We start from the raw sequence: 24,309 nt of genomic DNA on the forward strand, positions 1-24,309 counted from the left end.
CCATAGAATGTGAGAGAAGAGGAGAGAATGAAAGAGAGACACATAAAGAGAAAAACAGGGAGCGAAACAGAGACAGAAAGGGACTGAGAGGCGAAGAAAGAGGCAGAGAGAGAGAGAGAGAGAGAGAGAGAGAGAGAGAGAGAGAGAGAGAGCGAGAGAGCGAGAGAGCGAGCAAAGACAGACAGAGAGAAGCAGAGGAGATGGGGGAAACAGAGAGCGAGACAGAGAGGATGAGAGGCAAAGAGTGTGAGAGAGACAGACGGGGACAGAAAAGCAGAAAGACAGAGAGAGAGGGGGAGATAGAGACACAGAGACAGAAACAGAGACACAAAAAAGGCAGAGAGACAGAGAGAAAAACAGCCAGAGAGGGACACACAAACATACAGAGAGAAAGAGACAGAGACGACCGAGGACAAGGAAGGGGAGGGGAGTGGAAGCGCGCGCGCAGGCGCAGTGAGACACTGACGCTCCCTCCTCTCCTCTCCGGCTCCCTCCTCGCGCCCCTTCTCTTCCCTCTCCGCCACCCCCACCCCCCCATTCCCCGCGCCCGGCGCCTCGGCTTCACTTCCGCCCCGCTGGGCCTATGCTTCCGGGGCATGGCAGGCTCAGCCCCTGGGAGGCTGCTGGCCCGCTCGCTCTTCCCCTCCCGGAGCCCGCGGGGGGCGGGGGCGAGGAGCTCGTTGTTTGTTTACATGATGTGAGCGGAAAAAGAGACCAATAAAGTTTATTCTGGAGACAAAAGGGAAAAAAAAGCGGGGTGGGGGGGGGAGCCGGAGGCCGAGGGAGAAGCCGGGGCGGGGGCGCCGCGAGAGAGACGCGGGCGCGAGGGAGAGGCGCGCCCGGAGCGGAGCGGGGAGCCGAGCGGGCCGGGCCGGGGCCGGGGCGCGGGGCAGCCAGCGGGCCTCGGGAGCCGGGCCCGATGCGGGCGGGCGGGCGGAGCCGCCGAGCCTGGAGCAGCCCGAGCCCGAGCGGAGCGTGAGTAATGAGGGCTGCAGAACGGGACGGGCTGGGCTGGGGCCGGAGCCCCGCGAGCCTGAAGAGGAGCGCAGCGGGTGACAGGGCCTGGGGTGGGGGGAGTGTCTGCGGGGCCGCCCCCTCCCCGGGGTCCTCCCTTCTCCCCCATCCCCTCCCCCTGCTCTCCCCTCTCCTCCTTGTTTTCGTCTCCCTTCCCTCTCCCCCCCTTCTTCCTCCCCTCCTCTCCCTTCCCTTTCCCTTGTTTTTCCCTCCCTTCTCTTCTGCTCTCCTTTCCTCCCAGCACTCCCTGCTGTGTGTGCCCCTTACACCCACCCACCCAGGCCTGGCCGCGGGGCTGGGGGGTTGTTTGGGACCCCGGTTGAGGGGGAGCGAGTCCATTCCTCTCCCCGGGGCCGGGTTGCTGGAGGGTCCTCAGCCTCCCCACTCCCTCAGTGCTGTGTCATTTTCTCACGGGGTGTGTGTGTGGGAGGGGTGCGCTTGGAGGGGGCAGTCAGATTGCCCAGCAAGCTGGTAATGGGAAAACTATCTCGTCTTCACTCTCCCGGAGCTTTCTTTTCTTTACCCAAAACAGTAAATCATCTTTCTGCTCAGAGAAACTCAGAGAAACATTGTGTTGTTCGGCATGTGTTTGGATACTTATCATGCCTGTGTCATAGTGTAGCTCCAAAGTGACCGAGGCAAAGGAAGGTTAAGTCTGCCCTGTGCTGGCCTAAGTAAAGGGTAAGCATTTAGTAAATGTGATTTGATCGTAGCCAAGGGATTGTCTTAGGATGACACTGGTACTTAATGATAGAGGTAGGTACTAAGGTTTCCAGGCTTGTGAAAGCAATTCTGTTCTCATTGGTTTCAAGAATTTGGAACTGTTTTGTGTAGTTCCGGTAAAAAGGGGTGGGGTGAGGTGGGGTGGGTTGGATGTTTGAGGATGCTTTTTAAAGTTCCCTGGTCATTTTTTAAACATACATGTATGTATATACACACATATATATATATATATGTGTGTATATATATGTATATATATATATATATAAACTGCAGTGATTAATTCTTTCAGCTGAAGCTTCCTCTTTCCAGCAATTTTTTTTTGTACATGCAGGAAATCAGTATGAAGGGTGATGGTTGGAATACTATAGGTTCTATGAAAAAGAAACAGGGGGGTGATGTGATTGTTGATTCAGTGTAACGCATGCCCGTTGCTCCATTTGAAGCAGGTAGGAATGATAGTAGACCACTTTTATTGCTTGGAAAGTGCCATGAGGTGTTTTATTTATTTGGTAGTTTCCTTGCCATGGGTGTAAAGATTTAAAGAAATACAGATAATTACTACCTTAAATAAGAAACCAAAAGCTGTTGTATATTTGTTAGAGTGACTACTGATCCAACTAGGAATTCAGTTGAGTTAACAAGCATTTAGTAAGAGTCTACTATATGCAAGACAGTGCCAGAAACTAAGACTAAAATAGTTCATATTGTATGTTGAAATTTTGGAAGTTTTTGATAAAGTGGAGCGTTTTAAGGGAGATTTTAGATTGATGGTGTACTTAATGTATGTGTATACATATATTCATACATACATATATACAAATATACAATATGTGTGTAGGCAGTATATATTAGTCAATCAACAAACATTCATTAAGTATTTACTGTGTACCATGGACTGTCTTGGGGCAGCTAGGTGGAGAGGTAGATAGAGTGTTGGACCTAGAATCAGAAAGACTCATCTTCCTGAGTTCAAATCTGACCTCAGACACTAACTATGTGACCCTGGACATTTAATCCTGTTTGCCTCAGTTTCCTTGTTTGTAAAATGAGCTGGGGAAGGAAATGGCAAACCACTCCAGTATCTTTGCCAAGAAAACCCCAAATGGGATCACAACTGAACAATAACAAGGACTGTCTTAAGCCTTGGGAAAACAAAGTAAAAAAAGCAAAACCAGAGAGCTTACATTCTAATGGGGAGATAACATCTACCTAAATAAGCATGTATAGAATATATACATGGAAGGTAAGGGGGGAGGGGAGGGAGATAGTACTAACCGCTGAAGGGAAGGCCTGTAAAATTTGAGCTAGGTCATGAAGAAAACCAGGGGTTTGAAGATGTGTCAGTCAAGAAGCATTTATTAAGTGTCTCCAATGTGTCATGAATGTGCTAGTCATTGAGGATCCAAAAAGAAAAGACAGGCCATGCCCTGAAGAAGTCCATATTCTGCTAGGAGGCTACAACAGGTTCACAAGTAGGTAAATAGAGGGGGTATACAAGGCTTAGTGTATAGAGAGAGAGCTGACCTCAGAGCCAGGCAGATCTGGTTGCAAGGCCCACCTCTGACACAAATTCATGGTGTGACTCTGGACAAGTAATTTTATTTCTCAGTGCTCCAGGCAACTCGCTAAGAATATAAATTGCAGAAAATATGTATCAATTAAATTATAAGTCCAGTCCCTGTTCTTATAAATAAATAAACCCACAGTGGTTAGGGAAAGGGAAGTTACCAGTAACAACTAGGGCAGGAATTCTTAACTGTTTTTGTGTGCTATAAACTACCCACTTTGGCAGTCTGGCAAAGTCCATGAATCCTTTCTCAGGATGTTTTTAAATGCATAAGATGCGATATATAGGATTAAGAAGGCAACCAATTATATTGGAATACAGTTATCAAAATAACAAACAAATTAATAAACCCTTGCTTAAGAGCCCCTGAAGTAGGAGAATCGGGAAAGATGTCTGGAAAGAGAAGGCTCTTTTACTGAGTCTTAAAGGTCCCAAGAGGTAGAAATGAGGAAGGAGCAACCCAGGCACGAGGAAGAGCCTGAGCAAAGGTGTGGAGGCAGCAGATGGAGTATTATGGAAGGGGAACAACAAATGGTGCAACCTAACTGCCTGACTGAGTGATGAAGGGTGTGTGTGTGTGTGTGTGTGTGTCTGTGTCTGTGTCTGTGGGGGTGGGGTGGGGGTGATGTGAATAGAGAGAAGATAGAGTTTAGAGGTGGGAAATGAATAAGACCTGGCAACTGATTGGCTATGTAGGGTGAGAGAGGCTGAAGAGTCCAGGCTGACTCCTAGAAGGCTAGTGATGCCCACAACTAAATAGAAAAAGGGAGGGGAGAGAAGAATGCATGCTCTGATTTGGGCATTTTCAGTTTGAGATGTCTATAAGATACCAGACTCTTATGAGAAAGCTTTTATTTTAATAAAAAGTTGTTTATTTTTTAACCTGGGTTTTATTTTTTTGAAATATATCAAAGAATTTAGAGCTGGTTGTATCTTAGAGATCATTTAGTCTACTTCCTTCATTTCTTTTTTCTTGGGGATTGGAGGGGAGATAGAATGTGTTCTGGACCTGTGATTTCATGTGTCTAGAAAACTCCTTAGCAAGTATTCTGTAGCTTATAGTCAGAGTCGTCTGGGCTCATCAAGAAGCTAGGTGAATTGGCCACAGTCATACATCCAATTTGTGAAGTGCTTCAACATATGTCTACCCAAGTCTAGGAACCTGGACACCTACTGTGTGCCAGTCATTGTGCTAAGTCCTGGGGATACAAAGGCAAAAGTAAAATAGTTCCTGCTCTCAAGGAGTTTACATTCTAATGGAAGAGACAACACATACATATATAAGTAAATATAGAATGCATGAAGATGAACATAAAGTTGTTTTGGAGGGGATGACACTAGCAGCTAGGAATCATGAAGGTTTCATGTGGAAGATGGCACTTGAGCTGAAGGAAATGAGGTATTTCCAGGAGTAGAACAGAGAATAGAAGTATATTCAAGGTTGGAGGAAAACATAGTGCAAAGGTATAGAAATGGAGATGCAGCATCATGTGTACAGAATAGCATTTGACCAGTCTGACTGAACCTCAGAGAGCATGGAGGGAAGTCAAATGTAAAAAGCCTAGGAAAGGTAGCAAGGGCTCAGGAAATAGAATGAAAGACCGTCAGTTTGCTTGACCCTTTAAGTAAAGGCTGTAGAACAAACAGAGGGACAGAGCAACTTTACCTTCTTTCTTTAAAATGAGATTCTCCTGTTGCCAATAAGTGTCCTCAGTTCCAACTTCAAACTTATAATCTAATACTTAGAGAATATAGTAAAACCCAGTTTCCTTTTTTTCATTTTTTTTTTGTAGGCAATGGGATTAAGTGACTTGCTCGGGGTCACGCAGCTAGTAAGTGTCAAGTGTCTGAGGTCACATTTGAACTCAGGTCCTCCTGACTCTAGGGCCAGTGCTCTATCCACTGTGCCACCCAGCTGCCCCCTAAACCCAGTTTCCTAAAGACATTTGAACTTTGTAGGACTGATTATTTCCTATTAGTATCACTTTAACAATGTTTTGAATAATTACAACTGATATTTATATAGTGTTTTGTTTTATAAAGCACTTCATATATTGTCTCTTTTGATTCTCTCAACAACCCTTTGAAGTAGGTGTTATTATTATCACTATCACAAAAACATGATGCTTAGAGAGGTGATGATTTGCCCAGAGTCATTTTGCTAGTGAGTGTCTGAGGCAAGATTTAAACCCAAGTTATTGCCATCTTGAAGGGTTTTCATTATCTTTATTTGAAAGGGGCCAGTTTCATTGGATTGTTGATTTTGAAATCGTCTAGTCCTTATTTTACAGCTGAGGAAACTGGCCTAGAGAGATTAACTGATCTACTCAGGATCATTCAGCTATTGAATGGCAGAGGGAGAATATCAGTGCAGGTCTTATTTTGCTTGCTCTAGAGTAACATCTCAAGGATCTTTTCCCTATTGTTTCTGTAAATAAATTTCTATGTGTGGTAGGATAACTTGGGTTGTTAAGTGTTGTTAAAGGTGTCATCAGCAAGCGCAATGGATAGAATGCCAGACCTGGAGTCAGAGAGGCTCCTCTTCCTAAGTTCAAATTTGGCCTCAGACACTTACTAACTATGTGATCCTTGGCAAATCACTTAACTCTGTTTGCCTTAGTTTCCTCATCTGTAAAAGAAGCAAGAGAAGAGAATGGCAAACCAATCCAATATCTCTTCCAGGAAAACCCCAAATGCGGCTCACTTAAGAGTCAGACATGAGTGAAAACAACTGAAAAAAATATATGACATGAGTGAAAACAACTGAAAAAAGAATCATTTCCAGGTGTGTCAAGAGGAGTTCTCTTTTGCAGTAGCAGCTGCCTCTGTTCCCTCCTTTCTACTTCCATCAAGATCCCCCTGATTCAAGGGCCTCTTCATTTCACCTCATTGTAGTAGCTTTCTGACCATTCTTTTTGCCTTTGAATGGGAGTGTGGGAAAGGATTCAGACCCATCATCTAATCCAAGTCCTTTACTTCTGAGATGAGGTCACTGAGACCAGAAAAAGTGGACTTGGCAAAGGTCATCTCTTTTTATACTTCTAGTGAGAAATTGTTCATAAATGTTGATTGTATTATGGATTAGAGTTACTAGAATGATTTATTCATTTCACAAAAGAGAGTCACTCTGGCCATTGCTGCTCATGTGAACTTCAGTCAGAAGTTAAAATTTTAGAAATAAGATCTGTTTCCCCTTTTCCCCCTACAATCAATCGGCAAACATATATTAAGTGCTTACTAGGTACCAAGTGCTGGGTTAAGTGCTAAAAATAAAAATAAAAAGTTCTCTGACCTCAAGAAGCTAGGTATACCTAGAAGTACATATAGACTATATACAAAATGACTATGATGTAGGTTGGTGAGGGGGTCAGTAGGAGCTAGGGAGACCAGGAAAGGCTTCCTTCCTGAAGAAGATAGCACTTGAACTTGAAGGAAAAGAGGGATTCTAAGAGGCAGAGGTATGGCTGGAGTGCAATTGGTTTATGGGAGACAGGAGATTGGAGTGTCCTATGTCAGAATGATTAGATCACAGACTGCAAGGACTAGAGTAAAGTATAAGGAGACTGGAAATGTGAGAAGAGGCCAGGTTGGGAAGACATTTCATTGTCAAAGGAGTATATATTAGAGCCTTTCTGTAGGCAATATGGAGAGCAAAGGGTTAGTATGGCTGGGCCTGTTTTCTAGGAGAGGCAGCACAATGTAGGTTTGGAAGATCGAAGGGGGAAGGCTCCAACTGGGGAAATGCTAGAGGACCTTCAGAAGGCATTGAATACAAACCCCTCCTTTTGCAGGGAGGTGTAGAGAAGTAAAATGGCTTGCTGAAAGTCACATGGCTCAGAAGTGGCTGTGGCAGAATTTGAACCCATGTCTTCCTGACACCAAATCCAATGCCTTTTCTACTACAAAACAGTAGTAAGCTTTTTAAGTGAGCTCTTATTTGGTCCTGGTAAGAGGTGAAAAGGCCTGAACTAGGATAGTAGTTCTGTTGTCATCTCATAAGTGGTATGGAGATAGAAACAAGAAGTTTTGGTCAGTGACTGGATATACGGACTAACTATGAGTGAAGAGCTGAGGATGACATCAAAATTGTGAACCTTGGTGACTAGAATGGTGGTGGTGCCCTCAACAGTAAAAGGGAAGATTAGAAGAGGGTTGGGCTTTGTGGGGAGAAGATAGAGTTCTGTTTAGACATGCCTATATCTCATCAAGTTAGAAACGCATAATGGGCATTTAGTAATACAAGAGTAGAACTCAGGAGGGAGACCAGGCCTGGATATATAAATCTGGTAGTCATCTGCATAGTGAAGTTAATATTTTCACCAAGAGAGAATCAAGACAAAAAAGAGGATCTGGTACAGAACTGGGGTGGTGCATCTATAGTTAGTTAGCATTACATGGATGAGAACTCCCAGAGGATACTGAGATAGACAGGTAGGAGGAGAACCAGGAAAGAGCAGTGTCACAAAAGCCCAGAGAGGAGAGAGTGTCCAAGAGGAGAAGGGCCTTAGTGGGGTCAAGTGTTGCAGAGAAGTCAAGGAACATGAAGATGGAGATTATTGGAAATGTTAGTGAAAACAGTTTTACTTGAGTGAGGGGCTTGAAAAATCACATTTCAAGAGATTAAGAAAAGAATGAGAGGAGAAGAAATGGAGGCTAAGAGTAGAGATAGCTTTTTTTCAAGTAATTTTTCAGGATAAGAGAGAAGAGATATTTGAGGATAGCTTGGGGGAAGGGGAATGGTCAGATCAAGTGAGAATTTTTAAGTAGAAGACTTAGGGTGTGTTTATAGACAGCTGGGAAGAAACTAGTACATAGATATTGAAGATAAGAGAGAGAATGATTATCAGAGCTAATCTGCTAGAAAGATGAGAGGAGATTAGGATGAGGAGTACATATAGAGTGATTGGCCCTGGAAAGGAGAAGGGACACCTCCTCATCAAAGACTGGAGTAAAGGAGGAACTGGTGGGGGGTTGTGAAATGAGATGAAGATGGAAGAAGAGAGAGTACTTGTTAGAAAGCCTTAATTTTTTAAGTGTAATATGAAGCAAGGGCCTTAGCTGGATGAGTAAAGTTAGAGGGTGCAGTTGGAGATTTGAACAGAGAAGACGAGGTTTAGAACAGCTCTCTGGAGAGTGGGATAGAGAATTATGAAGGGGTAAAAGGAAGGCTGCTGATGCAATTTGGTCATATAAATTCATAGTAAGCTTAGTCAGCATGATTTCATTACTGCCTCCAGCTCTGTACAGCAACATGTAAGTAGTGGCATTGGTAGGAGTAGAGGAGGCAGATGGTTGGAGTTTGGTAAAGTCTGAGAGGTTATAGGACTAGGGATCAGGGGAATTGAGTAGATGAATGTATAGGTGCTAACTGGCTTACAAGGAGTGAATGAAGGTTGAGCATGGAGGTGAATGTAGGTAGATCCAGGGTGATGGCCTGGCAAAATACTGGGAGGTGGAGAGATTACAAGTGCAGATAAGAACAGATTTTGTAAGAGTAAACCATTGGGAAGACAAGATGGCGTGCTTGAAGGTAGTGAAAGGGTAAAGGAATTTCTCAGTTCTTGGGCATGTCAGTGATGCATTTGTGGTAGTTGGCAATACCAAGAACATTCACATCTCTGTGTAGTTGACATAAGGAGGTAGAAGGATGAGGAGGCCATGGAAGTAGAACAGAAAGAAGAACAGGGAGGTAAAAGCCATATACATGCTGAAGTCTGTTGGCATGAGCACAGGTATTGGAATGGAGGGGGTGCTGCGAACCAGGTACTGACCTCATTGAAAAAAAAAAGTGAAAGTACCTTAAGGAATGGTAGATAATAGGCATGATGGAGTGATAAATTTGGATAGCATGAGCCTTCAAGTAGGAAAAGTTGCAAGAGTGATGGTGGTAGTGGAGTTCAAGGAAAATTCTGACCACCACCAGGGCGACTGACTTGGAAATATGAGAGAAGGTGTGACCAATTGTCCAGGGCTAGAAAGAAGTGCTAGATCTGGAATGAAATATCATCAGGGAGGAGCCAAACTATCTTCACTATCTCAGTGAAGGCCAAAAAATGGAAAGAGCTTGAGAGGAAGAGGTCCAAGATGAGGGAAAATTTCTTAATTATAGAGTGGGAGTTCCAGAAGGCACAAAGGAAGGGGTATACAGATATGGAATTAGTCATTGAAGTAGTAATGTTTTTCATAGAGAAGAGTGTACAACAGGGGTTTAGAAGGAAACTCTGAAATCACAGGTTTGTTGAGAGTGAGAATAACAAGGAATGAGACTTTGCTAACCGTTGGGGAATGAGTCCAGACAGAGGAGGAGCTCTGCTAATAGAAGTAAGTGAAAAAGTTATTCTTTCTGTAGTCTCACCTCACAACGTCTCCCATATTGATGACCCTTCTAAACCTTTTCATCCCTCTTCAAACCTCCCATGGTTCTCCCTTCCCCATCCTTTAGACTGAGAACCTTACCTCATGTTTTACTAAAAAACAAAAAGCCATTTACCAAGAGTTCCCTTTTCTCCCCTCCTCATTTCCCATCACTCAGAAGTCTTCTGCCACTTTGTACTCCACTCCATCTGGTATAGTGAGATAGCCCTTCTCCTTACCATGGCACCATTCACCTTCTGCATATGTAAGTGATCCCATTCCATCCTGTGTTCTCAGCAGATTGTTCCCTCTGTCATCCCCACCCTTGATTATCTTCCATTTCTCCTTGTCACTGTCTGCTTCTCTACTATTTACAAACAAGTCCAAACATTTGGTCATCTATTCTCAAAAAACCCTCACTTGATTCATCCCTACTAGTTATCATCTCAAATTTCTTCTCCTTTTTGTGACTAAACTCCTGAAGAAGGCCACTAATAATCAGTGCCTCCGATTCCTTTCCTCTCATTCCCTTTTTAACTCTCTACAGTCTGTCAACCTCATCATTCAACTGAAACTGCTCTCTCCAAAGTTACATCTCTTATTTGCCAAATTCAGTGGCTTTTTCTCAACACTTGTTGTTCTTGAGCTCTCTTCAGCCTTTAACACCATCAGTCACCTTTTTTCCTTGATATCCTCATCTCTTTAAGTTTCTGTGACTACTAAATCCTAGGTCTCTTCCTGTCTGATTACTCCTTCAGAGTCTCCTTTGCTGAATTACCATCCAGGTCGAACCTGCTAAAGTTGGATTATCCACCTGCTCACCCTGAGCTCTGTCCTGGACCCTCTTCTCTTCTCTCTCTATACTATCTCATTTAGTAATCTCATCAGCTTCCATGGTTTCAATTACCGTCTCTATGCTAATGATTCCCAGATCTACTTTTCCAGCCCCCTTGATTCCTGGACTTGCATCTCCAGTTGCCTATTAGACATCTCAAACTCTGTAGAGATCAAACTCAGTATATCCAAAATTGAACTCATCTTTCTCCCCAAACCCTTTTCCCTCTTCTGAACTTCCCTATCACTGTCAGAGGGCACCACCATCTTGTCAGCTAGGATCACTCCCCAGGTTTGATCTGTTGGAAGTCCTATCGATGTTACTACCATCCTGATATCTCTTATATATGCCCCCTTCTCTCCTCTCTCATTGCCACCATCCTGGTGCAAGCCTTCATTACTTCATACCTGGACCATTGCCATAGCTTTCTCACTGGTCTCCCCTCCAAGAGTCTCTTCCCCATTGCAGACCATCCTCGTCTCAGCTGGCAAATTAATCTTCCTAAAGCACAGATATAACCATGTCAACCCCTCCCTCCCCCCATTCAGTAAATTCCTGCGCCGTCCTTATCACCTCTAGGATCAAATATAACATCCTCTGTTTGGCATTCAAAACCCTTGATAGCCTAGACACCGCCTACCTTTCCAGTCTTCTACTTTCCTCCCCCTGACATACTCTTGAAGTCCAATGACACTGGCCTCCTTGCTGTAATTCACACTACACTCCATCTCCAAATCCCAGGCATGATGGCTGGCTGTTCCCCCAGCCGAGACCACTCTCCTTCCCTAGCTCCACCTCCTAGCTTCCTTTGCTTCCTTCCAGTCCCCACTAAATCCCATCTTCTATGAGAAGCCCTTCCTGATCCCCTTAATCCCAGGTCCTTCTTTCTATTGATTATCTTCAGGTTATTCTGTTTCTAGCTTGTTTGAACATAGTTGTTTGCATGTTGTTTGTCCCATTAGACTGTGAGCTCCTTGAGAACAGGGTGTGTCTTTTGGCTTTCTTTTATCTCCAGTGCTTTACATGGGGCCTGGCTTATGTCGGACACTTAACAAATACTTATTGACTGACTGAACAAAAATCATATTACCAGAGCAAATTTCAAAGCATCAGCGCTACTGATTTTCTTCCTCAAGAGTAAATTAGTAATGTTATTAATTAGTAAATAATTAGTAAATTCAGAAATGGGGAGATGATTACATAGATGGGTCTTTCACTGGGCCCCCCAAATCAGTGAAATCAGATTTGTCAACCAGAAGAATGGAAAAATTCAGAATTGAGGATTCTTTATTGCAAGAGACAGACTAAGAGTAGTAGTTGGAGAGCTGGCCTTGGTTCCAGAAAAGCCTGGGTTCTGCTGTGTGACCCTAGGCAAGTCCCTTAACCTCTCAGTACTGTAGGCCCAAAGAGTCAAACATGGCCACATGCAGAGAAGCCAGATTAAAATGTAATTGAGAGATACTTAACAAAATAAATAAAAATACAATACAATATAGATGATGTCAGTATGTAGTTTTCTAAGTCAATATGCAGCCCAGAGCAATTCTTATATATAACTTAGTGGCCCTGTTTGTATTTGAATTTGACACCACAACTCTAGGCAACTCTCTCAGCCTATATGTTGCCAAAAGAGTGCTGATTTGCATTGGTAGGAGTTTTTTCACATGTAAATTCCATATATCAATGAAATAACAAGTCTAGTTCTTATCCCTTTTCTTAATTTGAAGACCCTGTACATAGTCACCAAAAGAAAAAAGTGAAGACCACTAGCTATCAGTAGTTTGGACCAGAAGACTGATTTAGGGGCTAGACCTGAAGAATAGCTACAACTCAAGAAAGGCAGATACTAAGGATGAATTATCTGTGTTATATCAGCCTTGTGCCAGGGCTTTATGAGGGGGAAAATGTTGATATTATTCTACCTCTAGGCCAGTGTGCCGTGGTTTTTGTACAATGATAATTGCTTCAGGAAAACTTAATTTTTTGTAATATTATTGGCAATAGTTTTATTTTAATGAGAAAAGTATTACTCTATTGAAATATATTGAAGATTATCTATATTCTTTGATCAATGAAGAATTCTGTGAGAATTATATTTTGAAGCACACATACATTTCTGTAAAAGTATTATAATAGTGACCAGGAAGTTTGGGCAGAAAGTATGTGCCTTCCCTCTGAAATTACCTCCGATGTACCCAGTATGTCTACATCTTGTATAGACAAAGTTATCTGCATGTTGTCTCCACCATTACATGTGAGCTTCTTGTGGGTGGGGATGGAATTTGCCTTTCTATTTTCAGTTCTTGGCACACTGCCTGGCATATAGTAAGTGCTTAATAAATGCTTGTTGACTGACCAAAGAAAGTGAGGTGTGAAAGGACACACCAGACAAGTCCCAGAGTATCCCCAGTTTGAATGTCTGAAATTTTAATTACCTACAGCCTCAGACTTACCTGTTGTACTCCTTTGGTTTTGCTTTCTCAAATCATGTGTATTATTTGGTTGAGATATTATAGATGTATCCCTTTTTCATTTTGGACCTTTGTTTTGAGATATGAAGCACTTAGTCCCAGTTAAGGAAATTCATTATTTGAATCCTTAGTTTTATATACTGTTTTAAAGAGTGCTTCATTTCCTGAACTACTTGTACTTTTTATTTTATTTATTTCATAAATGCAATAATTAAGTGTAATAATTAAGTGTAGCCCCAGTCTATAGATTCATGAAATTCCTTATTTTCCATTTTGTTTTTATCTTAATGGCATCTGTCCTTTCTCTGCATGTAAATCATACTATACCTAATTTTTGGAACTGGTGAAAATATTTGCTCAGAGCTGTCTTCCTATGCACGTTTTAATGTAATTATTTCATGTGGTAGCTTTAACTGTGTACTGATATGCTTTTAAAAGCATGGTAAGTGTAAGACTGTAGCATGTTGCAAACAATAATATACCCACAAGTAATAAAATAGTAAGAATAGCATTAATATAACATTTTAAGGTTTTCAAAGCACTTTACATATATTATCTTATGTGATCCTCACAACAATTCTGTGAGTTAGGTGCTTTTATTATTCTCATTTTACAGATGAGGAAAATGAGGCAGAGACATTAAGTGACATAGCTAGAAAGTGCCTGAAGTAGGACTTGAATTCAGGTCTTCTTGGCTTCATGTCTCACATTATTTAGGGTCCCACCTAGCTTTCCAAAAGACGAGAAAGATGTTATTGATTCTGTATATGATCAGAAACAGAGTTTTCTAGGCTTTAATCAGGAAAGAAAGACCAAGTGAATAGCTAGAGTGTTACCTTGGTACCTCCTAGATACTTTTTAAAAATCTTATTTTTATTAATACTTTTTAAAAATCACTTTAATTTCAAGATATATCCCTCTCCCTTCCTCTACCACTAAGGCATCCCTTTTCACGCAAAAAAAAAAAAAAGAGATGGGGGGAAGCATTTCAGCAAAATTAACCACCTGTCCCTGACAGTTTATACAATATTCTACACTCATAGCCCTCTGCCTCCACAAAAATGGGAGGGCAGTGCATTTTCACACTGGTTGTTATGATTATGTAGTGTTCTGTTTTGTTCAGGTTTTGTTCTTTCTATTTACATTGTTGCACGTAATATCTAAGGACTACATCATATGTACTATTTTCCTGTGTCAATTTACTTCACACTGTATCAGTTCTCCCTAACTTTTCTGAATTCTTCATATTCATCTTGTCTTATAGTACAATAATATTCCATTACATTAGTTTATCACAATTTGTTTAGCCATTCCCCTATATAAATGCTAGTTCTTTGCTACCACAAAGAGTGCTGCTATAAATATTTTGGTGTATGCAAATAGGACCTTTCTGGTTTTGACCTCACCAAGTTGTTATTTTATTTTCTAATCAGAAGTCTTCTTTTGCATTGGTTGATGCTTCTATAATTATTATTAGTTTTACTATTATAACTGACATAAATTTCTAAGAGTATATACATGTGTGTGTGGTATGTGTAGATATATTTACATATGTATGTGGAAAAAATTATATATATACATATATACAGACACATACATACACGCACGCACATTTTCTCTCTCTCTCTCTGTTGAGATTGACAGCAATCTTGTGAGGCAGATACTATGTGGATTGTTATCCCCACTTTACAGATGAGATAACTGAGGCTTGGAGATGCTGTGAGATTTTCTTTATGGGCACATAGCTAGTAAGTAACATAAGTGAAATTTGAATCCAGAGCTTTGTGATTCTAAGTCCATGCCTGTGATTTACTGAAGAGCACTGACAAGAATAACACTGAATGCTCAGAGGGCTTTTAGAGTTTATACAACTAGTATAGAAGTTAGAATAACTTCGTTTTCTGGCTCAGTTGCCGACATATCCCTTTTGAATTGAACTACATCTGTCTCTCTTCATTAATAAGATAGAAATTATTGCCAACCAACATAAAGTTATGTAATTCAGATATTCCACATTTGCTTAAAACTCCTCATAAGAAAGGCACAAACACTATTATTCTAAAGAAATATATAATACAAGGGGAACCTAGGTGGCGCAGTGGATAGAACACCAGCCCTGAAGTCAGGAGGACCTGAGTTCAAATGTGGCCTCAGGCCAAACATTTGACACTAACTCTGTGATCCTGGGCAAATTATTTAACCTCAATTGCCTATAAATAAGCAAATAAATAAATAAATAAATAAAGTATGTAATAGGAAAAAAGAAAGAAAGAAAGAAAGAAATATATAATACAGAAAGAACATGATAAGATACTTGGCTTAACTATAAAATACTTAATTATTTTTGTTGGCCATCAAAAAAAGTCAGATACTTCTTGTAAATAGTTGTAGTTCTAAATAATTTTAACATGCTTTTACTACAGAAAGAAGCAATATTGATAGAGTTGGAGTAAAAAAGATCTCTGTTCAAGCCCTACCTCTGAGATTTTTTAGCTGTATGCCCCTGGGCTGTCACTTACTCCTATGAGCCTCAATTTCCTAGTATTTATCTCGCTCCTCAGAACAGTTTTTGGTGTCTGTTGGTGAATTTTCTGCCAGTGAATGGAGTTTCCTAAGCTAACAAAAAGCACAAATTCTTACATATTCTGTGTTTTCAGGGTATAGCTGATTCAGATTTCACAGAGGCAATTACTTGAATAATTTGAAATGATTATGAACTAAAATCAAGAATTCCAATAAGAAGAATTTATATGTAACTTTTGGGATCCACAGCTAAATGTGGCTGTAGTGTTTGGGAGAAGGAAAAGAGAGATCTTGAAGCTACAAAGGAGTATCCTCTTTGCAAAGGACCCTTCCCACCTATCCAGCTCCCCTACTCATTTAAAAAAAATGCCTTCATTGTAACAAATAAGCATAGTTCAGCAAACAAATCAATGTCAGAAAATGATGTGTGTCTCATTCTGAACCTATAGTCTGCCACCTCTCTGTTGTGAGATGGACAGTACATTTTATCACCTGTCTTCTGGTGTTGTGGGTGATCAGAATTAAATATTTTGAAGTCCTTTTTCTTTGTAATGTTGTCATTCTAGAAATCATTCTCCTGATTATACTTAATTATAATTTTATTCATTGTAAAAAATGTATTTTCAAAAACTAGAAAATGTACTTTAATTGATTTTTGGCCATCTTTCTAATGTTAGGCCTTCCATAGATCATAGCTTTAAAATATAGCTGGTTTTTCCTTCTATATTTAATTGGCATGTTTTACTGATAATTGGAGTTTTTTGTTTTTTGGTTTTTTAGAAAAATAGACTTATGGAACACAGGCATTGTGCTACAGAATAGTAGAATGATGGGTCTGAAAACCTAATACTAGCCCTTCCACTAACTAACACTATGACACTGGGCAGCTTAGCTACTCTGGGCCTCAGTTTCCTCATCTGTAAAATGACAATTTCTAAAATTCCTCCAGGCATTTGTAATACAATAATATGATATGATAGGATACAATGCAATAAACATTAAGTGTGTACCATATGCCAGATATTGTGCTAAGTGCTGAGGATACAAATAAGAAAAAAGAAAGATAGTCCCTGCCCTCAAGGATCTTACAATCTAATGGGAGAAGACAATTCACAAAAGGAAGCTGAAAAGGGTGGGGTGGGAAAGTACCAGGCATGGACCATAATGATGGTGAAGACAAAACCAGGCACTACAGCTGATGGGAGATGAAGAGTTGAGTGAGCCTCTGAGATGTCTTTAAAGGGAGGCTTTCCTTTGAAGGGCATCTCTCTGATGTCAGCAAAGAGCTGAATTCCAGAACACCTGTGGCAGGTGGCTTCAGGAGCTGTCCAGAAATGTTGTTCTCACATGCTTGAGGGCTCTTTTAGGAAATTTTGTAGATAGAAAAGTTGGTGACATCCAAAAAGCAGTGAAGTGGAAAGGCTTTCTATTAGAAGTGTCAGTCACTGCAACCTTGCACTTTTCCTGGTCTTTCTCATTTATAACCATTGAAAATAGTTCATCTGCCTTAACAAGGTAAAGGAGTCATTCACTGCAAGCCAATTGCTAATATTGTCAGAAGCAGTAGGCCTTTCACTGTATCATTTAAATATCCACTAACGTACCAGGTACTGTACTAGGTCCTGAGGATCCAAAGACTTTCAGGAAAGTATATAAAACAAGATTATCCTTGGCAAGTTATTTGCTTTTGTCCAGAAAGCAGGTGTATTATGCCTTTTCCTTGTTAGAAGCTCAGCTTAGATCAACTTATCATGAGATAAGAATGAGACTTGAGAAAAAAGTTAATAAATGCAAAAAGCATTACTTTGTCTATTGTTTTTGTTCCTGCTTTATTTTTCTTGTTTATGTTCAATCTTTACATGCAAAGTATTCAGTTTTTTCTTTTGGATGGTTTGAACCACTAACTTTCTCAAGTAGTAGATAGTGTTCAGAACTATTTTGAATGTGTAGTAACTTGTAATAAAAGCAAAGATGAGTTTTATGGCTTAACTTTCCTATGACAAGAGATATTTTCAAATTATTCTTAATGCTTACAGATGTTGTCTAACTTTTGGTATTCTGTAGGGATTGGAGAGATATCTATCAGCCCATTAAATTCAATGAACATTTAAGAGTCTGCTTATTCTGGCAAGCCACTACCCTAGGTACTGAAGATACCAGGACAAAAACAAACTGGAACTTGCCCTCAAGGAGTGTACATTCTGCTGGGCTGGATAATGTGGCATTACATTTGGAATAGACTGTTGCCTCTAGTTAGCATTTAAGTACACCTTGTAGAACGTAACCTTGTAGAATAAAGTATCTTGTAGAACATAACCTTTTCTGCCCAGCTAACAGTGCTGTCTGCTCTAAGGTTACCCTCCATCAATTTTGTATGTATTATGTATATTGTGAATTATGTTGTCTTCCCAATTAGAGTGTAGGCTTCTTGAGAGCAAGGACTATTTTAGTATCTCCAACACTTAGTACAATGCTTGGCACATAATGGATACTTAGTAAATGCTTGTTAATTAATTGATTAAATATACTTTCAAACATCTTGGAAATATTTACAGCTGCTGTTACTATTCTACATAATAAGATTCTAGAATATATCATCAGCTGTAATGTAGCATTACCAGGAAAACCATGAAAGACAAGTTGAAATCAACAACATGTGAAATTAAGCTATACATAACAGTGAGGACAGCAAACAACTATATCCTCAGTGCTTTAGTTTGTCTTGTAATATTACCTGAAAATCGTATAGCTATAGGATGTGTGACTGAAATATTGGCATCTGCTTCTTAAGGTATCCATATTTAATGACCCTATCCTATAAAAGACTTGCATTTTGTAAAGGGTATGGAAAAAAAAACAACCTAGCATTTATTACTTGCTCCTTATCTATTCTTTTGAAAGCATCAAAAAGCTTTGGCCCTTCCTTCACAGTAGGTGCAGTTACAGTGTTGAATATAGCATTTTCCATGCAAGTTCTGTACCCTTTGATAATTGTAATATCAATGGGAGGCAAAAAGTAGTTTCAAATGGCATCAGTTCTTTCGAGATAATCAGAATGTCAAAGAGGCTTTGTCTTCTCCATTGGAAATTAATGCTTGGCTTAAAGAGGAAGACTACATTCCAATCTGCTTAGTTTTCTATGAGACACCAAATTCCTTTAAAATTGTTTTTTTGAATATCCTTTTTTGACTGCATCTACATGTATAAAATTAAGCACAGCCAAACCTTCCATTATGGCTGCCCTCATAGCCAATACCCCCTGGCATGGCTCAGTTGTTTATGCTGTAGTTATTTCATGCACAAAAATAATAGCCTTTCACATGGATGTTAAAAATTAGCTCTCAACAGTAGAAAAACTAGATGGCACTCTGAAAAGTCATGTATCCTTTTAATGTATACAAAGCACTTTCCTCAATTATAGCTCTGTAAGGTAGGCAATATAAACATTATTATCCACTTTTGTCAGATATAGAAACTAAGATGCGGAGATGTGAATGTGATCAGCCCATAATCACCCACCTAGTAAGTGTCTGAGCTGGGATGTGAACCACTTCTCTGTAATTTTAATTTTTTTGTATGCACATTGCCACAACTACTGGATTTGCCAAGTTTACTGACAAAGATGATTTGTTTCTATATTATTAAACTGTCATTTGGTCCCTATTCTATAGAAATATAGGAGTGTAGATTTGGATCATCAGTGAAGAAGGAATGAAATGTAAGGTGTGAAAGTAAATGGATATGACTTTTTGATATGTGGACTGACTTGTCGAAAGCCTTTTCAGTGTGAGAACAATCTAATCTTGGAACTACAGAGCCATCAGCAGATAGATGTCTTCTGGAACTCTGCCATCCATGTAGTGTCTGTTCTGTACTCTTCCTTACTAGTCATAATTTTTTTTCATGCAGTGTTCTTCACATAACCATGTATGAGAGTGTTGAGACTTCCTGAAGCTTAGTTTTACTCATTCCTGGGGTCTTTCCAGCCTTGAAGTTTCATTTGAACATCTTGATTAGCTCATTTATATTCCAGCTTCTTGTTATGTTGTTTATCACTGACCCAGATGAGGTGTTGACTGCACATGTCACTTATAATTAACTGTGTTTCTATCATTTCCATCCAATCAATGGAATCAGAAGAATTAGCCTTTGCTTGTCATTACAGAACTGTTGTCTACATGTTGATAAATTTTTCCATGCAGCTAGCTACATCCCTGTCAGTTCAGATGAGTCAAAAATCCTTTCCCCCTGCTGTTTCTCCATGTCCTTCCATGCTTATCTCTCTGCCCCTCCACAGTCCATATCCTCTTCTGCTCTCCAAAAACCCTGATCTAGTGTCAACATACTCCCCTTCATCCTAGATATCTTTTGTTTCATAGCCTTCCATCTGATACTCAAAGAACCATAATCCTCTCCAGAAGATAGAGCTTCTCTGATTAATCTTTCCAGTGCAGGCTGTTCTACCCAAACCTTTATTTTTTTTTTCTTACTGGTCTTTGTTCTTCTTTGTTCTCCCAGTCTGTCAGCCCTGCTCTTGCTTTATTTTTCTCTTTTTTTTTATCTTTACTCTATAGTTGACCAACTCAGTTATATGTAGTTTTCCACAAGCAAGGCTTATGTGATGCCTCCTGCACCAGGACTTTCCTTACCACATACCCTCTCTCCCATCCCCAGTTAACAGTATGTTGCCTATTTGTGTCTGTCTGTCTGTCTCTCTGTATAGATTTGTATTTACTTGTGTATGTTATATCCCCTTCCTCGAAGTGTAATGTAAGCTCCTTGAAGAGGGAAAGATTCCACCTCATACCCATCAGATTGGAAAGGTGATTGATTGTATTTTTTTGACTAGGTAAAAGAGGTTATTCTTTGCCTCATTTTTACCTAGTCTTAATCACTGAATGGCCATTGCCTCAGACAGACTGAGACCTGGGAAAGACCTTAACTTAAAAAGTCCAAGGCCTCCCACTGCGTTGGGGGCCATCTCCAGTCATCCTGATCTATATCTTGCCATTGGACCCAGATGGCTCCAGAGGAGAGAATGAGGCTGGTGACTTTGCATAGCCCTCCCTTATTTAAATCCAATTCACTGCAAGTCATAACATCTCCTTCCTGATGTCATGATCCTCTTTCAGAATGAAGGACAAACAACAATCCCCATGCCTCCAATCTCTTGACTCCTTATCTCTGCTTTTCAGATTTTTCATCTTCTTTAATGGCTCAGCTTCGATGCTTCCTTCTTGAAGGCCTCCCTATTTCCCTCTTCCCTTTCCAGCTATTATTATATTCTTTCCTTTCTCAAGTGTTAATAGTGTTGAGATTCCAACTTAATCTTCCTCATTCCCTATCCTGTGTTACATTTGAATTATATGCATTTATATTGTATGCTTATGGTAAGATCTAAGTTTGATAGATAGCTAGAGAAATGGCTAGAGTGCTGGACTTGTAGTCAGGAAGAACTGGATTCAAACCCCTTCTGAGTGAAACTGTATCACTTCCTTAACCTTTTTGTACCTCACTTTCCTCATCTATAAAATGAGAGGATTAGATTTGAGGTCCTTCCAGCTCTGAATCTGTGACACTTTGATTCTGTGCTCTTGAGGGCAAGAACTGTTTCATTTTTATGTCTCTTTCCTCAGTGCTTGGTATAGTACCTCACTCAAGGTAGGCACTTAAAAATATTTTCTTGAATTAAGTTACCAGCATCACTTTTATTGGCCTGATACCCAATTTGTTATCAGGAACTCTCATAAGTCATGTTAATTATTAAGATCTTACTCCCCTATTTGATAATTGTAGAATTTTAGAGGAAACCAGATCATTTAAGGCCTATTCCCTCATTTTGCAGGTGATACATTCAGACCCATAAAAGTTAGATTGTTTGCTCATATTCTCATTGCTAGCATATAGAAGAGCCAGAAGCAGAGCTCTAACCTAGTGGTCATCCCACTGTATCACCTTAAGCTACCATTATGTTGAACATGACTGATGAAGAGATTGGACTAGATAATCTCTAAGGCCTCTTGTATGAATTTGCTGACCAGGAACTCAGAGCTATGCTATGTGGTTATGGTTAACATAGTTCTTAGTGGAATTCACTGTTAACCTTTAGTCTTTGTGGCATCATAAAAAATGATAGCTGCCTAGCTGTGGTGGAAAGTTTTCTTGAGGTTTTCTGATACATATAAGGGGAGAGCATATACAGTTATCAGTGGTTGCCTAGAACTGATAATCCAGGGTTCTGAGAAAAGACCGTATGTGTGCTAGTATCTTTTTTGATGGTGCCAGATTCATTCCCCTGTCAGAGAAGAAAAGCAAGTAGTTATTAAAGAATCAGTACCTATAGCTTATATTAAGCCACTTCCTCCTACAGCTTTGCCTCCACTTCCTCTACAAGCATAACCAAATCTTTTGCTTGGACTGGAATTTCAAAGAAGAGAAATCAAGGTGGCTGTAAGAATGAGACTTTTTATTTCTCCAGTCAAGTTCCCAATCAATTAATTTTTGATTCCAATAGGAACATTGGATTGCCATTGTTTTCATCTTGCTTCTCCTGCAGTTGACTACAATTATTTTCAGAAAGTAACTTTTTAAATGCTGTTGCCACATATTTCTCCTTTGGAGGTTATAAACCCTGTTATGGGGCCTTAGTTTTCTTTTTTAAATTAAATTACTTCTTTTAAAAATTTTTTAAATTAAATTATATCTTATTTTCAGGTCCATATTCTCTTTCTTCCATCCTGTACACCACCACCACCCCACCCCCCATTTAAGAAAGGAAGAAACTTTTACAAGCATTTATAGTCAAGAAAAATTGCAGTTGGGACCATTTCCAGTTGTCCTGATCTGTGTCTTGCCACTGGACCCAGATGACTCCAGAGGAGAAAGTGAGGCTGGTGACTTTGCGCAGCCCTGCCTCACTTAAGTCCAATTCACTGTCAGGTTGAAACATCACCTTCTTGATGTCGTTAGTCCTCTTCAAGAACGAAGGACCAACAATAACAGCAACAATAACCACATTGGCCATGTCAAAAAAAAATTTTTTTTCAATCACTACTCTGAGTCTTTCACCTCTCTATCAGGGGGTGAGTAGCATGTTTAATCATGAGTCTCTTGGAATTGTGGTTGGTCATTATATTGATCAGAGTTCCTAAGTCTCTCAGAATTGTTTTTCTTTGCATTATTATGGTATAAATTGTTTTCTTTATTCTGCTCACTTGGCTTTGCATTGGTTCATACAAGACTTTCCAGATTTCTGTAAAATCATCTCCTTCATTATTTCTTATGGCATAGTAATATTCCATCATGTTCATATACCATGACTTGTTCGGCCATTTCCCAATTGATGAGTGCTCCATCAGTTTCCAATTCTTTGCCTCCACCAAAAAAAAAAGCCGCTACAAATATTTTTGTACATAAGGGTATTTTTCCTCTTTCTTTGATCTCTTTGGTCTGTAGACTTGGTAGTATTGGTCAGGCAAGAGTATGCACAATTTAGTAACTGTTGAGGCATAGTTGCAAATTGCTTTCCAGAATGACTGGACCAGTTCACAGTTCCAACAGAAGTGCATTAATAGACAGATTTTTCCTGCAGCTCCTCCAGCATTTGTAATTTCCTTTTTTTTTTTGTCACCTTTCCAATCTGATGGATGTGAGGTGGAATCTTAGAGTTGTTTTAATAGGCATTTCTCAACTTCTTAGTCATTTAGAGTATTTTTCATATAGCTGTTGATGAGTTGGATTTCTGCCTCTGAAAACTGCCTATTCATATCTTTTGACCATTTACGATTGGGGAATGAATCTTATTTTTTTAAATTTGAATCAGTTTACTATGTATCTTAGAAATGAAATCTTTATCACAGAAACAGACTTTAAAATCCACCTCCCACCCCCCCACTCCTAGTTTTCCCACTTCTCTTCTAATTTTAGCTGCATTGGTTTTATTTGCACAAAACCTTTTTAATCTAGATGATCAAAATTGCCTATTTCACCTTCTGTGAATGTCTTTGTCTCTCATTTGGTCATGAATCATTTCCCTATCTGTAGATCTGATGAGCCAGTTTCTTTCTCGCTTTTCTAATTAATTTATGATGTCACCCTTTGTGTCTAAGTCATGTACTTATTTGGAGCTTGTCTCACTAGATAGTGTGTGATGTTGGTCTAAATCTAGTTTCTGCCAGACTGCTTTCCATTTTTCCCAGTTTTTGTCAAATAATGAAGTAGTACCTTACTTTCCCTCCCTTCCTTTCTCCCCATTGAGTGTCTGAGTACTTGCTACAATAGGCAGGCTTCCTTCTAAGAAACTCTATCTGAAAGGGAAGGTTTCTAAGGATTTTAAGTTTCTGTAGTAAGGAACTAATTAGAAAATGGGTACACTGAAAGGTGACAAAGCTGAAGACCATCTTCATTCCTTTTTAGATATAGGCAGCCTCTAAATTAGACACCTGACTTGCAACTCTATCTTAGTTACAAACACCGTGAGAGATGGTAGGCCCTGTTCTCTTTGAAGTCCTAAAGCCAGACATGTTGTTTTTCCCTGACAGCCTGTGTTCCTTAGTAGAAGTGGCAAGACTTGTTTTGTGCAGCATTGTGTTCCCTTCTAGTTGGACAGTCATTGGCCAGGATGGCCAAAGGAAGTTATTCTTAGCATTCTGTATTCCAAAAACAGTGACCTAGAAAAGAACTTAGGAAATGCAGCATATTTGTAAGTTAGAGAATTCCTATATTAAGGAAAGGATAAGGATGGAAGCACTCTTAAAAGAGGAAATTTTTAGGAAAAAAAATAATATACTATAGAATTTGTGGAAAATGTCTTTATTGAGAAA

At 39.9% G+C, this 24,309-nt stretch overlaps 1 protein-coding gene across 4 annotated transcripts in view; it reads left to right on the plus strand.

The window, feature by feature from the left end:
- Positions 1 to 855: 855 nt before the first annotated feature.
- The window catches only part of PIK3CA (phosphatidylinositol-4,5-bisphosphate 3-kinase catalytic subunit alpha), an 86,601-nt gene continuing 63,147 nt past the window's right edge, over positions 856 to 24,309 (plus strand). For 2 of the 4 annotated variants that reach the window (XM_078147485.1, XM_020980681.2), the window contains exon 1: positions 856 to 975. The gene's annotated coding sequence lies outside the window, so the exon portion shown is untranslated. Of the gene's footprint in view, positions 976 to 1,559; positions 1,696 to 5,991; positions 6,090 to 24,309 lie in introns of those variants that run through there. The other 2 variants (XM_078147486.1, XM_078147488.1) reach the window with 2 other exon arrangements.

This window comes from Phascolarctos cinereus, unplaced genomic scaffold (genome assembly GCF_003287225.1).
Source record: "Phascolarctos cinereus isolate Bilbo 61053 unplaced genomic scaffold, phaCin_HiC Scaffold_7;HRSCAF=346, whole genome shotgun sequence".
Taxonomy (NCBI): domain Eukaryota; kingdom Metazoa; phylum Chordata; class Mammalia; order Diprotodontia; family Phascolarctidae; genus Phascolarctos; species Phascolarctos cinereus.